Consider the following 15,991-nt stretch of genomic DNA (forward strand, 5'->3'; position numbering starts at 1 on the left):
ATGTCAAATAAAAACTCATTAATATCGCAATGCAAATCTCTCTAAGTACAATTTTAGTGGTCGTTTGGCTAAGAAATAAATTATGCAGAAATTATAATACATGGATTAAAAATGTAAAAAATATTTTTTCAAGAATTTTTTTTCTGTAATAAAAATGGGATATATACGATTAAAATTTAAAACATGAGTTTATTTTTTAAACTTAACAAGCTTAATCCATGTACTGGCGGTATGAAATGATACACCAATTGGGGCATTAAATTATCTCAAAATCAGTTATGCATGACTCAAAATAGCAACCAAATACTGAGTAAAACAACATTTAATTTTATATCACGATTATTTTATCCAATTCATCAAATTAAACGAATCCTTTGTACTTAATAGCAGTCTCTAATCCTTGTTAATTAGTAAATAGAGTATCATATTTTAGAGTTTAATCTCTTTTTGTACGTTGATAGTGTATTTTTTACTCAATCAATTTACTTGAAAGATAATTTCCAGTAATTATTCTTACAAGTGTCGTTAATAACTGGTAATTTAGACAAATAGATTATTCCAGTTGGTTAAATTATATTGGCGGCCATGTAAAATTTATTTTTATACTGTGAATGAATATAATTTAAAAGAGTTAATAAAGAAGGTAACTTGCAAGATATGAAGCAATAATAGATCACAACCGTCCGCTAATGAGCTCTCCTACTTGGATTAGGACAAACTTAATCGTAAATTATAATTAGTATAAAGGAAAAATATATAAAGAGACATTTAAAATTGGCCTCAGTTGTCAGTTGGACATTTAAACTTATCAAATAACTAGAGAATTTGTCCGCACTTCGCGTGGTTGCAATAAGTGTCATTGAACAAAATAATTATTATAAATCAATCCAGATATAAGAGATAATTGTTTTTTATTTAAATGCGTATAAGAAATTATTCTATGTATTGATTAAGTTACAAAAAAAATAATATTCTTATTAAAAGTTGAGCTTAATGAATCCATCTTCCTATCAGATTTTTTAATAAGAATTTTAAGGAGACTTGTAGTTTGTATGGGGCAGTGTTGTGCGCATATGGTTTTAATACTTGATTTTTAATATACATGAATGTGTACTTAGATATGCATTTGATTTTTTTTTCTTTTCACTAAATAGTAAAATTGTTTACCCTTAAAATTGGACAACAATTAAACTTATAATGTGGTTCTAAGGACACGTGATTTCACTTAATACCAATTGATAAGTACGAAGATTAATAACAGAAATAAACTATAAAGTAAAGCAAACCAGTGTTAGAATAGAACTCAGCCCTCGAGTTTGGATACCCTCGAACTGGTTGATGTGAGAACAATTAAAATATAACAAGCTGATGAACAATAGTATAAACAAGAAAGAGAATTATATTGCTTTGATATCTGTGAACAATGTGTGCTACAGATGATTAGATCCCCCTCCCCTAAAATACTAGAGGAATTCCACTTATGGTATAATTCTAATTACAGAAGAAAATCTCATAATTAGTTAATTAACCGTTTCTGAATTGATCCGTTCCGAGATTTACGCCATGATCCTGGACCAGTCACGGATATCGCGCCTTTCTGTTATTGTGCTATCTTCGATCTTGTTTGATGTCTGTCTCATTTGGTTTCGATTGCTACTAGCCTCGATCTCGACAGATACCTCGATTCTGAACTCGGTATCTTATCCTCGTGATTTAGTCTGATCCGTTACGAGGCCATCCTTCGATGCAACCTCCCGGTCTCGGTCAAATAGTAAAATTGGATAGGCTCGATTTTAACCGTATACAGATAGTCCCCTCATTTTTTGGAGTGAAATGATAAGAAACGAATTGAGCCTTTGATTTTCTACCTCGACCTGTCATGACGTCATCCTCGTGACGTAAGCAACGGGAGTGACCGAAACGTCCCGTCGGTATAGTTTCCCAAGTCATTAATGAGTGTCAGTTGGTGGTCGGCCACTAGTGCCTTTGAACCGTCACCGTGAATCCAATAAATAGACCCCTTCCTCATTGATTCAAACTTTACTTTCACTTCCTTCTAATCTCCAAAACTTTTACATCTTCGAAGTTCTTCCCTTTTACAAATCTTCAGGTCTTTCTCAAACGCCAAGTCCTATTATCTCATTCTTCTTCAAACTTACACAAAATGGCAAAAACATCAAAAACGGTGCCACAAAAAGAAGCCAATTCATCTTCTCAACCGACCGGCGGAAAAACGCCAGTGGAACCCCGTCTTGAGGAATGCATTCCTGGGGGGTGCACTCTAAACTTCGATTTCAAGACTGATAAAGCTTCGTCGATTCCTGGTCGATGCGAGCCAATGTCGAGGTATATATACTCGATAACTGAGGGATACCTTAAGCAGGTAAAGAAAGATTGCAACTGGGAGGGCAAAGAGATGATGATCCCAACCCCTGAAGAAGACATCACCACCCATGTGGAAGGGTTTCTAAGTGTTTACACTTACACTTTCACGCTGGCCCCCCTCGACTCCGTCATCGTTGATTTTTGCCGTCAATATCAAATAACCCTAGGTCAAATCCATCCTTCATTTTGGTGAATTGTTATTCTACTCTGATTCTTCGTGAGCAAAGTCGAGGGGCTCCCTTTCACCCTCGATCACCTTATCAGATTGTATAGCCCCCGCCTCTATCGAGGCGAGTTAATAAAACTCCAATGTCGGGATACCAAAGTGTTATTCTCGAGCATAGACAAGGACAAGGATCGAGGCTGGATGGGCCAATTCTTTCAAGTGAGGACTTCCGACCTAATCCCAGCCGAGAAGATGCCATTTCCTGAGAAATGGAACATGAATCGTAAGTACCGTCTCACTGTTAGCTTCCAAGTACTATTTATTCCTTTGTATTTTCTCATTGATGTCTTTTTCCATGATGTAGCGGTCGCTTGGATGCCCCGTGCGATTCCCAACCTCGAGAGATAGGTTCGGAACCTAGCCTCGACCTCTACATACACCGAGCGCTCATGACGCGATTTAGCAAAGGGCCGATGGGAGGCCAATACTCATGGTAAGCCCACATTTTGTGTATTTGATGATTTGATTAAGATGCCTTTCTTCTACTTATTCAATTTTCTCGTGTACAGGCCTGGGCAAGGATGCGAACATGAGGCCCCCGTCTGGTGAGGAGGAGACTTCGACCCCAATTCCGAAGCCGGCAAAGGATAAGAAGAGGAAAAGGATCTCAACCTCCAAGGATCCAAAGCCTAAGAAGAATCCGGTTCGTAAGCCGAAGAAAGACATTGTTGCCCTGCCTGCGGATGTGATTCAACGGCTAAGGGAGGAAGAAGACGAAGATAAAGACGATGGCTCGGAATTGGTGGCCCGAGTAAAGAAAACCATCGAGGCCCCAAAGGCCGCTGAGTCGGTGGTAGTTGAGGAGATTCCGCCTCGAGCCGAGGGGGTCATGGAAAAGCACTCGAGAAAAGTCCTCGAGTCATCGAAGATCGAAAATGCTGCCCGCCGATATGAGAAAAAGGCGGGTATGTCTGAAGGGGTCGGCTCCGAGGCCCTTCGCAGTGAGGAGAACGCCCTAAGTGGCTCACTTGGGGCAATAGATATTAGAGACTCGCCGATTCTCCCTACGTTTTTCGAGGAGGCAATTCGGGAGGCCCAAGCTATGAGGTCTCCCGAAGTAAACGGGGCCTATGGAAGGGAGGACCCCTTCCGTGGTTACTTTAACGGGGTTGAGGATGCTACCGACATGAATGAAGCATCGAGTCTCTTGGATGAGGCTCAACAAGCCTTGAATCGGGTGAGTCTCAACTCCCTTTGTCGATATCATACTTAGTTTATTTCTTCTCTTCCTGTCTAATTTCCTTTCTTTTTTATGTATAGGCTTTGGCGCTCCATCATGAGGTATTTTCAAAGTTCCGAACAGAGTTGAGCCGATGTGAGACCGGCCTTCGAGGGCTCACGGAGAAGAAAATGCCCTTAAACTTCTCAGTGGGCAAAAACAAGATGAGATCAAGGAACTCCGAGCCGAGTTGGCCAAGGCTCACCAAGATCAGACCGAACTGATCGAGCAAGTAATGAAAAATCTTAAAAAATCATGGGCTCGATTTGGGAACGGTGGCTAAAATTTCAATCTCACAACTGCAGCAGAAGGTCGAGAGGATCGAGTAGTTCCGCGATGAGGTCAACATGATGAAGGCAGAGACCTTGTGGTGGAAAGAAAGTATGGACCGCTTTGCTGCTGAAAAAGAGACTGCTCGAGCCCAATTGTCATCGATCAAAAGTCAGCTTCGATGCATGAAGGTGAAGAGCTCAGCTCAGGCAAAGAAAATAAAGGAGCTCGAGGCTCGGTTGGCTTCCGAACTTGCAAAGGCCAAATCTGAAGCCGAAAAGGCAAAGGCCGAGGTAAAGGTGATCGTGGCCGTCTACCGGGCCGATGCTTAAGCCGCTCAAGTCCAAGAGAGAAAGGCAACCGAGACCGCTCAAACTCGAGCACATTGGATTTGCTGAACTCGCCAAATGTCAATCTCGTAGGGAAACCCTCGAAGAGATCCATGCTCGAGGTTTCGATCTTACTGACGAGATAATAAAGGCTAAAGAGCATGAAGCTGATGCTAGAGCGTTGGCCTCTTCCGATGATGATGATGATGATGGCAGCAAGAGCGGGTCCGAGAATGGGGAGGACCTCGATGGAGAAGAAGCTTCCCCTGAGGAAAATTTGGAATCTTAGGCTTTTTGCTTTTTTAATTTTTTGTGCGGGATCGGGATCGGTCCTTGTAAATATTTTCGTATAGATAAGAGAACTTTTTTCTCTTTGACTTGTCTTTATTCTATTTCCTGCCTCATAAAAATTCTATTTCATTCATGCCTTCATGCCTTATGGAGATTTTCCTCACAAGTTTGGGACCTTAGGCAATTAGACCGAAGTCGGACCAGTATTGTCTTTAAAATCAAGTGAGTACTTGATCAAACTAGAAGTAGCATTACCCTTAGGTTTTAATTGAGTAAGGATGATTTCTCGAACTCAAAAAATAAAATGGCCCTTAGGCTCTTGAATTAGGCTGATATGGCCTCAAAAGACCCCTTTTCGGCTTGAAAACTTAATCATAAAAATTTGTCATGCCTTAGCACGAGGGAAATTTGTACCCATTAGTTTTTTCGAGGATTGTTGTTATCGAAATCCTTTGCTTTGTTATGCCTTAGCATAAAATTATCCGGGAGTTCGAACAATTCACTACCCCTTAGGGTTTTTCGAGGGTCGATATTATCGAGACCCTTGGTAATTCAGCCGAGGGTTGCCTTTTTTAACCATTTTATGAGAATATTTGAAGGTCTGTTTTATAACGAAATTCAGATGTCTTCGAACCGTGTTAATTTGGCCATAGCCTTTAGTTTGAGATTTTCCCCTTAGGCTTGTTTCCCTGCTATACTTCGAACTCGTCCGAAGTATCAGTCCCCGAGTGGGGTGGTCGTGGCCTATAAAATCGAGGATTGCCTTTTTAAGTTCTTACGATTTTGAGGTTTAGTAATTCGATCATGTCGAGTTTTTGGACGGCAGTCCCAGAGTATAGGGTAAATTGTTTGAAGTTCAGTTGTGATCGACCCTTAAGCCAGTTTCCATAATAGATCATAAGTATAAAATTATAAAGTATAAATTTTTCTAAGGCATGGAACATCTGGTAAGGAAACATACTTCTTTCAATTGATTATACATACGTACATGTTTTGGCATTAGGGCTCGAGTAATCTACATGGACGCGGTTCATTTGATCGTTTGGTCCTTTACCTATCGAGACCATGTCAACACGAAATATTTTCCTTGTAACTATCCGAGGGTGATGCCCCCCAGTATTCGAGGTTGATTGTAAAGGAGCCTCAGATACTATTGAATTGCTCTAAGTTAGCACGAACAATGGTTGCCTCGTTAAAAACCTCGCCGGAAAAACCCATTTGGGACAAAAACCAGTCTAAGGGAAAAGGAGTGCAACGCATGCTTTCAGACCTAAGGACTTTGTGTTTAAAGAATCCTTTGGTGTCTTCGATTAAACACCTATAAATGGTTAGTATAAAATATAAACAAAAATGGAGAAGGTCGTACCTTAGCAGTAATATCGTTTGAGGAGTGATATGTTCCAATTGTTTGGTAATTGTTTGCCGTTCTTCCTGCCAAGTTTGTAGGATCCCTTTCCGATGATATCGAGGACCTGATATGGTCCCTCCCAGTTCGGGCCAAGTTTTCCTTCGTTTGGGTCTCGATTATTGAGGGTGACCTTCCTCAGAACCAAGTCCCCGATTTTAAAGTGTCGAAGATTGGCTCTTCGATTGTAGTACCTTTCGATCCGATGTTTCTGTGCGGCCATTCGAACGAGGGAGGCTTCCCGTTTTTCATCTAGCAATTCGAGGCTTGTATTCATAGCCTCGTGATTTAACTCTTCCATTGCATATCGAAACTTGATGCTAAGTTCCCGACTTCAATCGGGATCTGATCTTCGGTGCCATATACTAAAGAGAACGGTGTTGCCCCCGTACTGGATTTTGACGTTGTTCGATCCGCCTAAAGGACTTCAGGCAATATTTTTCTCCATTTTCCCTTAGCGTTGTTCAATCTTTTCTTTAGATGTTGAATGATGGTCTTGTTTGTTGATTCGGCCAGTCCGTTCCCACTAGGATGATATGGCGTCGACAAGAACTTTTTTATTTTGTGATCTCCGAGAAACTTTGTCACTTTGCTGCCGATGAATTAATTTCCATTATCGCATACGATCTCGGCAGGCATCCCGAATCGGCATATAATATGGTCCCAGATGAAGTCTATGACTTCTTTCTCTCTAATTTTCTCGAAATCATGTGCTTCAACCCACCTAGAGAAATAGTAAGTCATAAACAAAATAAATTTAGCTTTACCTGGGGCCGATGGTAGAGGGCCGACGATATCCATTCTCTATTTCATGAATGTCCATGGGGATAAGACTGAGTGGAGTTGCTCCGGGTTGGTGAATCATCAGTGCATACCTTTGGCATTTGTCGCACTTTCGAACAAACTCTTTTGTATCCTTTTCTATATCGGCCCAATAGTATCCTGCTCTGATGACTTTATGAGCCAATGATTCGGCACCAGAATGATTTACGTAGGTGCCCTCATGGATTTCTCGTAGGACGTAGTCGGTATCTCATGGTCCCAAACATATTGCCAATGGTCCATCGAACATCCTTCTATATAGTGTTCCATCTTCGGCCAATGTGAATCGTGCGACCTTCGTACATAGAGTCCTCGATTCCTTAGGATCTGATGGAAGCCTCCCATTCTTTAGGTACTCGATATATTTGTTCCTCTAATCCCAGGTCAGACTTGTGGAGTTAATTTCGGCGTGACCTTCTTCGATTACTGACCTTGAAAGTTATACGACAGTCCCCGAGCTAATATCATTGTCTTCGACTAATGACCCTAAATTTACAAGGGCATTGGCCTCGCTGTTTTGTTCTCGAGGCACATGTTATAGGGTCCATTCTTTAAACCGATGTAGAGTCACCTGTAGTTTATCCATGTACCTCTACATTCGATCTTTTCGAACCTCGAAGGTTCTGTTGACTTAGTTTACCACAAGCAGGGAGTCACATTTGGCCTCGATGACCTCTGCTCTCAACCCTTTAGCTAGCTCGAGACCTGCAATCATGGCCTCATACTCGGCCTCATTGTTAGTTAACTTGGAAGTTTTGATAGCTTGTCTAATTGTATTACCCGTGGGTGGCTTCAAAACGATGATAAGCCCGGACCCCTTCACGTTCGAAGCGCCGTCTGTGAAGAGGGTCCATACCCACGATGATGTACCCAACTTTAATAATAGTTCCTTTTCAACCTCGGGTACGAGGGCTGGCGTAAAGTCGGCCACAAAGTCCGCTAAGATTTGAAACTTGATGGCCGTTCGGGGTCGATACTCGATATCATACCCACTGATCTCGACGGCCCATTTGGCCAAGCCCGAAAGTTCGAGCATATGCAAAATATTGCGAAGGGGATAAGTAGTCACCACACATATCGGGTGACACTGAAAATATGGTTTTAATTTCCTAGAGGCGTTTAGTAGGGCAAGCATTAATTTTTCTAAGTGTGAGTACCGGGTCTCGGTCTCACCTAAAGTTCGACTAATAGAGTAAACAGTAAATTGCGTACCTTGCTCTTCTTGAACTAGGACCCCACTTACCGCAATTTCCGAGACTGTTAAGTACAAGTATAGTTCTCGTCCGCTTTCAGAGTATGAAGCAGCGCCGGGCTCGAGAGGTACCGCTTTAATTCTTACAATATTTGTTGGCATTTCGAGGTCCATGCAAAATTATTCTTCTTTTTGAGCAGTGAGAAGAACCTATGACTTCTATCTGAAGACCTCGACATGAATCGGCCTCAGGCGGCTATGCGCCCTGTTAATCTTTGTACGGCCTTAACATTGTCCACGATTGTGATGTCTTCGATTGCCTTGATCTTATCGGGGTTGATTTCGATCACCCGATTTGATACCATAAAGCCAAGGAACTTGCCCGAACCGACCCCGAATGTACATTTCTCCGGGTTGAGTTTCATGTAGTATTTCCTTAGTATATTGAAGGTCTCCTGCAAATGTGTCAAATAGTCCTCTGCTCGCAGGGCCTTAACTAGCATATCGTCAATATAAACCTCCATCGATTTACCTATTTGTTCTTCGAACATTCTATTTACTAAGCGTTGATAAGTGCCACCAGTATTTTTTAGTCCAGACGGAATTACAGTATAACAATAAGTGCCATACTTAGTGATGAACGATGTTTTTTCCTAATCCTCCGGGTTCATTTGTATTTGATTGTACCCGGAGTATGCATCGAGAAAACTAAGGATCTCGTAGTCGGTCGTGGCATCGATCATGCAATCGATATTCGGCAGAGGAAAAGAGTCTTTAGGACATGCTTTGTTTAAATCTTTATAGTTTACGCACATTCTAAGTTTATTTCCCTTTTTAGGGACTATGGCTACGTTTGCTAACTATTCGGGATATTTTACTTCCCAAATGGATCCTATTTTGAGAAGTTAACTCCCGAGAAGTTTGGCTACCTCGGATTGGGCCTTCTCTTTTGTTTTACCTGACGGAACTTCGAGTCCAAGCTTAGTTGATGTGTAGTGATCTACGGCGGGATCCCTGTCATATCTAGGTGGGACCAAGCAAAAGAATCCATATTATTGATAAGAAATTTAATGAGTTTTTCCCTGAGCTCGGGAGTTAACCCCGTACCCAGGTATACCTTTTGATCGGGTAGATGCTCGATCAGTATGACTTGCTCCAGCTCTTCGACTGTCGATTTGGTGGCATCGGAATCCTCGGGGATTATGAAGGATCGAGGGGTCCAGTAGTCATTGTCCTCGTCCGTTCCCTGCTTCTCCGACTGAGTCGAGGATGGTGGTTGTGGTTGCTATTTAGCTTCCTATTTTCCTTTGGACTCCGATCTCTTTGTTGATGAAAGCGCCGATACCGGTATTACTTCGTCGACCGCGAACATCTATTTGGCAGCATGTTATTCCCCATACACTGTTTTTACTCCATCCGGTGTTGGGAACTTCAGCATTGGGTGAAGGTTTGAGGGGACCACCCTCATGTTGTGAATCCAGGGTCTTCCGAGCAATGCATTGTATCTCATATCGCCCTCGATCACATGGAACTTTGTTTCTTGAATAGTTCCGGCTACATTTATTGGTAGGATGATTTCACCTTTAGTTGTTTCACTCGCCATGTTGAAGCCATTGAGAATCCGAGCTGCGGGTACGATTTGATCTTGTAGCTGAGCTCCTCTACGACCCTCAATCGAATAATATTGGCCGAGCTTCCTGGATCAATTAAAACACGTTTAACCTGAATTATATTCATAAGGATAGAGATTACCAAAGTATCATTGTGGAGTTGTGATATCCCTTCTACTTCCTCATCATTGAATGATAAAGTACCTTCTAGCACATAGTCTCAAGTTCGTTTTTCCCGTGATTGATACTTTAGTGTGTTTGAACATGGGCCCTTATGGAATATCGACCCCACCAACGATCATGTGAATCACGTGATGTGGTTCTTCTTACTCGTTTTTCCTGTTTACATCCCTGTCTCTGAAATGGTTTTTAGCTCGGTCACTCAAGAATTCTCGAAGGTGACCCTCGTTGAATAGACGGGTCACCTCCTCCCTTATTGTCTGTAGTCTTCGGTTCTATGACCATGTGTACCATGGTATTTGCATATTTGATTGGGGTTTCTTTGGGATGGATCGGTTTGTAGGGGTCTGGTCCATCTAGTATCTTTGATTCTCCCAATGGCTGACACAATACCTGATGCGTCGATGCTGAAGTTATATTCTGATTATCGTGGTGCTTCTGTGGGATCAGCCTGTTTATTGAAGCCACTTTTTCTCATGAGCCCTCGAGAGCTCTGTCCTCGATCGTTCCTTCGATCATTTTGGATGGGATTGCATCCTGGGCCGCTGTTTATATGATCTGCGTTGTATGGTTGGTACCGATCTCTATTCGACCAGGGTTTTGTGTCGATGTCCCTTTAAGTTCTGCCGACGGGCCTGTTTGGATAAACGGAACCGGAAGAGGTCCCTAATTGATCATCCTCGGCCCTAATCTTTGACTGGTACTGATTATGTACATCTGCCCAGGTTACCACTGGATATTCAATTAAATTCTGCTTTAGTTGTCGTGATGCCACCAAACTTCGTCGTTTAAACCTTGAGTAAAGGCTTGAACAACCCAATCGTCTGTAACCGATGGTAGTTCCATGCGTTCTATCTGGAACCGAGATACAAATTCCCTCAACATTTCGTTGTCCCTTTGTTTTACCTTGAAGAGGTCCAACTTCCTAGTCGCATCCTTTATTGTCCCGGTATGTGCCTTTACGAAGGAGTTTGCAAGCATGGCGAAGGAATCGATGGAATTAGGTGGCAAATTGTGGTACCATATCATTGCTCCTTTCGACAATGTTTCTCCAAATTTCTTCAGTAGAACAGATTCAATCTCATTGTCTTCCAAGTCATTCCCTTTTAATGCGCATGTATAAGAAGTGACATGCTCATTGGAGTCGGTGGTCCCATTGTACTTAGGAATTTCCGGCATTCGAAATTTCTTCGGAATGGGTTTCGGAGCCGCATTTGGAGGGAAAGGCTTCTGTACGAATTTCTTTGAATCCATACCTTTTAGAATCGGTGGTGCCCCCGGTATTTGGTCAACCCGGGAGTTGTATGTCTCTACTTTCTTGTTATTTGCCTCGATTCAATCCGTTTAGTGAGATCCTCGAGAATTTTCATAATGGCGGGGTCAGTCCACGATTCGTTGGCGTTCGACCTTTCCGGCACACGCTCAGTTCTGTGGACGACTTCTGGTTCAATCCTACTCGGTGTTCGGTGCTGATTTTGTAATTATACTATAACGGCTTGTTGAGCCTGCAACATTTCGAATATCAATTGGAGTCTAACTCTACCATCTTCTCCGCCCTACGTACCTCGACCACCTGATCGAACTTCCCTGCGTGCGCTACCTTCGGGATCAATGCCCAAATTTGTATTTAGGGCGACATGTGAACTGACATTGACGGGATTTGCAATTGGTGCTCCCTCGAGGTCAGCCTGAGGCGCCTCGATCCCTAGGGCATATATATTGTCATTTTCCCCATGAAATCTAAGGCCATTGTCACCATGTATAGGTGCTGCTTATGAGTTTGACATGTTTATCCTGAAAATAAAGATTCTTACGAGAACAAGTGTAAAGCAGTGTGTGTTATCAGAATCAGTATTAAGCAATCACTATTATCCTTGGCCTCACAGTGGGCGCCAAATTGTTTACCCTTAACAATTAAATTTATAATGTAATTTTAAGGACACGTGATTTCACTTAATACCAATTGATAAGTATGAAGATTAATAACAGAAATGAACTATAAAGTAAAGTAAACCGGTGTTAGAATGGAACTGAGCCCTCGAGTTTGGATACCCTCGAACTGGTTGACGTGAGAACCATTAAAATATAACAAGCTCATGAACAATAGTATAAACGAGAAAGAGAATTATATTGCTTTGATATCTGTGAACAATGTGTGCTACAGATGATTAGATCCCCCCCCCCCAAAAAAAAAAAAAACAAATAATATAGGAATTCCACTTATGGTATAATTCTAATTATACAAGAAAATCCCATCATTAGCTAATTAACTGTTTCTGATTTGATCCGTTCCGAGATTTATGCTATAATCCTCGACCAGTCACGGATATCTCGCATTTCTGTTATTGTGCTATCTTCGATCTTGCTCGATGTCTGTCTCATTTGGCTTCGATTGCTACTAGCCTCGATCTCGATAGGTACCTCGATTCTGAACTCGGTATCTTATCATCGTGATTTAGTCTGTTCCGTTACGAGGCCATCCTTCGATGCAACTTCCCGGTCTCTGTCAAATAGTAAAATCGGATAGGCCCGGTTTTAACCGTATACAAAAACTTTTAATAAACATGAAATGAAAAATAAAGAAACTAAAAATAAAAAATAAAATACATTGGTTAAACTAAGTCATTTACACTTTTTCCTAATTGTTTTTCCTTTTATTGATCTTGTTTTTCTTTCCTTCTCAATTCCCTAAATACTCTACTATTTTTTCCCTACCTTATTCTTCCACTACAATTTTTTATTCTTTCTTTCCTTTTTTCTTTCTCTTTCCTATTTCAATTTGCCTTACTAAATTTATTCTCTTGGCAATTATTACTATGCAAAAACCGGAAAGAGGGGAACTTTTTTTAAATTTCTTACCGCAGTCAATTAATTTTTGGAGTTACTATATGTACACCTTAAATAATGGGAGGAAAAAGAATTAAAATTGTTATATACTTTTAATTGCGCAGATGCCAAGAACAAATAAATATCAAATTAGATACTACTATTTACTACTCATAATTGTATCATTAATTCTAATAACGGTTGGAAAAATAATACAAAGAGCTTTCATTGGGATGAAGAAAAATAAGAGGAGTGAGGATTCACCGGAGAAGCCGTTTCTGATTTAGAATTCTATACTTCCTTACCAGCTTTATTTTATGCATTTTCTTCTTTAAGTCATTAAAGCTGCTTATTTTGCCCAATTAAATTGAATCTCTTCCTCTCCCTTATTTAAGACTAATAATTAACGTATGTAGGGGAAGATGTAATTCAAAAAATCTGAAAAAAAGATAAATATAGATGTTGGGTTTTGGAGGTGCCACATCACTATTTCAATTCCTAGCTTTATATAGATACTAGTGAATTTAGCGCGGTTTAATTGGATAATATTTTAAAAATATATTTTGTTGAATTTACTTGAGATAAAATAGATAGTTTTTATCCATAAGCATATATAGAAATTGATTATATCACAAATCAAATTTTTTATAATCATGAACAACTTGATCAATTTAACGTCGTCTTATTACTTGCATTACTGTAAATAATTGAGTATTGGTTTGACAATAGTTCTTCAACTGGTTCTTATTTATCCACTAAATAAATATGTACATATAATATTTATTTAACGTAGGTGATAACAAACAGTCATAAAATACGTGTACTTCTTGAATTTCAATCAAATTCATATAAACATTAGAGAAGAGAATATGAGGAAAAGTATTTAGAGTCTAAATAAGAGGAAAGTTACTCAAAACGACTCGAGCTATTATTGAGCTAATTTATTTAAATAAAAATAAGAAAAAATGCAAAAAAATACACACACACACTTGCATTTCATTTCGTCTAAATATTGTTTACAAATAATGTATCATTTGTCGAAATAAAATAATAATATTATTAATAAATATATTTAGAGATTTTGAGCTTTAATGAGGAGAAAGTTAAAAATAAAAGAAAAATGATTTTGGTGTCACGTAATTATTAAGCAAAATGATAAATGACTAATTAATAAGTAATTATGGTTAAGGGAAAAAGTGACATTTTGAGTTTTTAACGGAGTACTTTTAGGGGAACCAAAAAGCCTCAAGCCATTATTGAACTAATTTATTTAGATAAAAAAAAAAGAATAAATAGAATCCTTGGCCAATAAGAGGTGTCACGTCACTATATATATATACTAAAATTATGTATAGATATTATTAGTATTGTAGTTACGTATTGTTGGGCGTTAATATTGAGAAAATATTTTTAAAATGAGAAAAAGTTATTTGTGTTTTTTGGTCTAATAATGAACGTCATTTTTCCTTGATATAATGTTTTAATTAATATAATTAAGGAAGAAAAAAATGGAAAGATAAGGTAGAAGGAACATCAGATTTAGAAGGGAAAAAGACAGTAAATAATAATAATAATAATAATAATAATAATAATAATAATAATAATAATAATAATAATAATAATAATAATAATAATAATAATAATAATAATAATAATAATAATAATAATAATAATAATAATAATAATAATAATAATAATAATAATAATAATAATAATAATAATAATAATAATAATAATAATAATAATAATAATAATAATAATAATAATAATAATAATAATAATAATAATAATAATAATAATAATAATAATAATAATAATAATAATAATAATAATAATAATAATAATAATAATAATAATAATAATAATAATAATAATTACAGAAATAAGAAAATAATGTAATTCACTATCACAGAAATATCATAAGAGTACTAATTTGTTGAAACTAATCTTCAGTTCAAGAAATGAAGAGCAAATCGATTTTCAACTACTTCACCCACTGCATTGGCAAAGTTTTGCATCATTTGTTACACCTGCAACAAAACCCCAACTTTAACACAACTTGGGGTTCAAAATATTAATATTTCAGATGGGTCCTAATCAGAAAATTATATTGAGTAATAGAAATATATTGAAAATAAGGTGGAGATAATAAAACTGTTATCCTGATATAGTGTCATCTAAAAAATTGCAAGAAAAGATAAAATAGAGTATTTCTCAGAATATATCCAATTTTTGCACAATAGCTACATCAAAATATTCTTCAAACTGAAAAATATGCTCTCCCAAATTCAGCAGACCTATCACCAAAAGAGAAAAGGTTATATAAAAACTTGCAGTACTATTGCAAAAAAAATATAATTAATAGAGAGTATTACTTCAATGTATAAGCTCCACCTTTGATGCAATCTTTACATCTCCAAATCGCCATAGCTTTTCTCTTGACTATGTACTGTTCATGATAACAATTATATAATTGAAACCTAAGTATTTAAGCAAAACCTTTGAACTTATTAAAATAGAACATAATTATAGCTGCTAGTTTATTCAGAAGCACCAGAATATTAGAAATTCATACCTTTTCACAAAACTCATAGTAATGCTTATTACGGTGGCTAATCTCCATTTTCTAAATATGCTTTTGTAGGCTAACAATGGGTGCCTAAACACATTAGCCATTTATTTAATGAGATGTTAATGTATCTAATTAATAAGCAATTATGGGGAAGGGAAAGAGTTTGAAACAATAGAAGAAAGTTTAATAAGGTATCACTTTGAAATGGTAGAAGAAAGTTAAGGTGTCATTTTGAGTATAATAAAAGTAGGGGAATCAAAAAGACTCAAGCTGTTATTGAGCTAATTTACTTAAATAAAAATGAGAGAAAAATGCAAAAAAAGGAGAAAAAAAGATAAATAGGATACTTGGCCAAAGAGAAGTGCCAAGTCACCCCATCTCTATTCCCTCCTTTATATATATATATATATATATATATATATAAAAGCTGTTATTGAGCTAATTTACTTAAATAAAAATGAGAGAAAAATGCAAAAAAAAAAGGAGAAAAAAGATAAATAGGATACTTGGCCAAAGAGAAGTGCCAAGTCACCATCTCTATTCCCTCTTTTATATATATATATATATATATATATATATAGATAGATATATATATAGATAAATATAGATATAGATCATTATCCTCAAATACTTGCCCTCAGTGTATCTCGTGGACACCCGAATC

The sequence above is a fragment of the Nicotiana tabacum genome, chromosome 12 (genome assembly GCF_000715075.1).
Source record: "Nicotiana tabacum cultivar K326 chromosome 12, ASM71507v2, whole genome shotgun sequence".
Classification (NCBI taxonomy): domain Eukaryota; kingdom Viridiplantae; phylum Streptophyta; class Magnoliopsida; order Solanales; family Solanaceae; genus Nicotiana; species Nicotiana tabacum.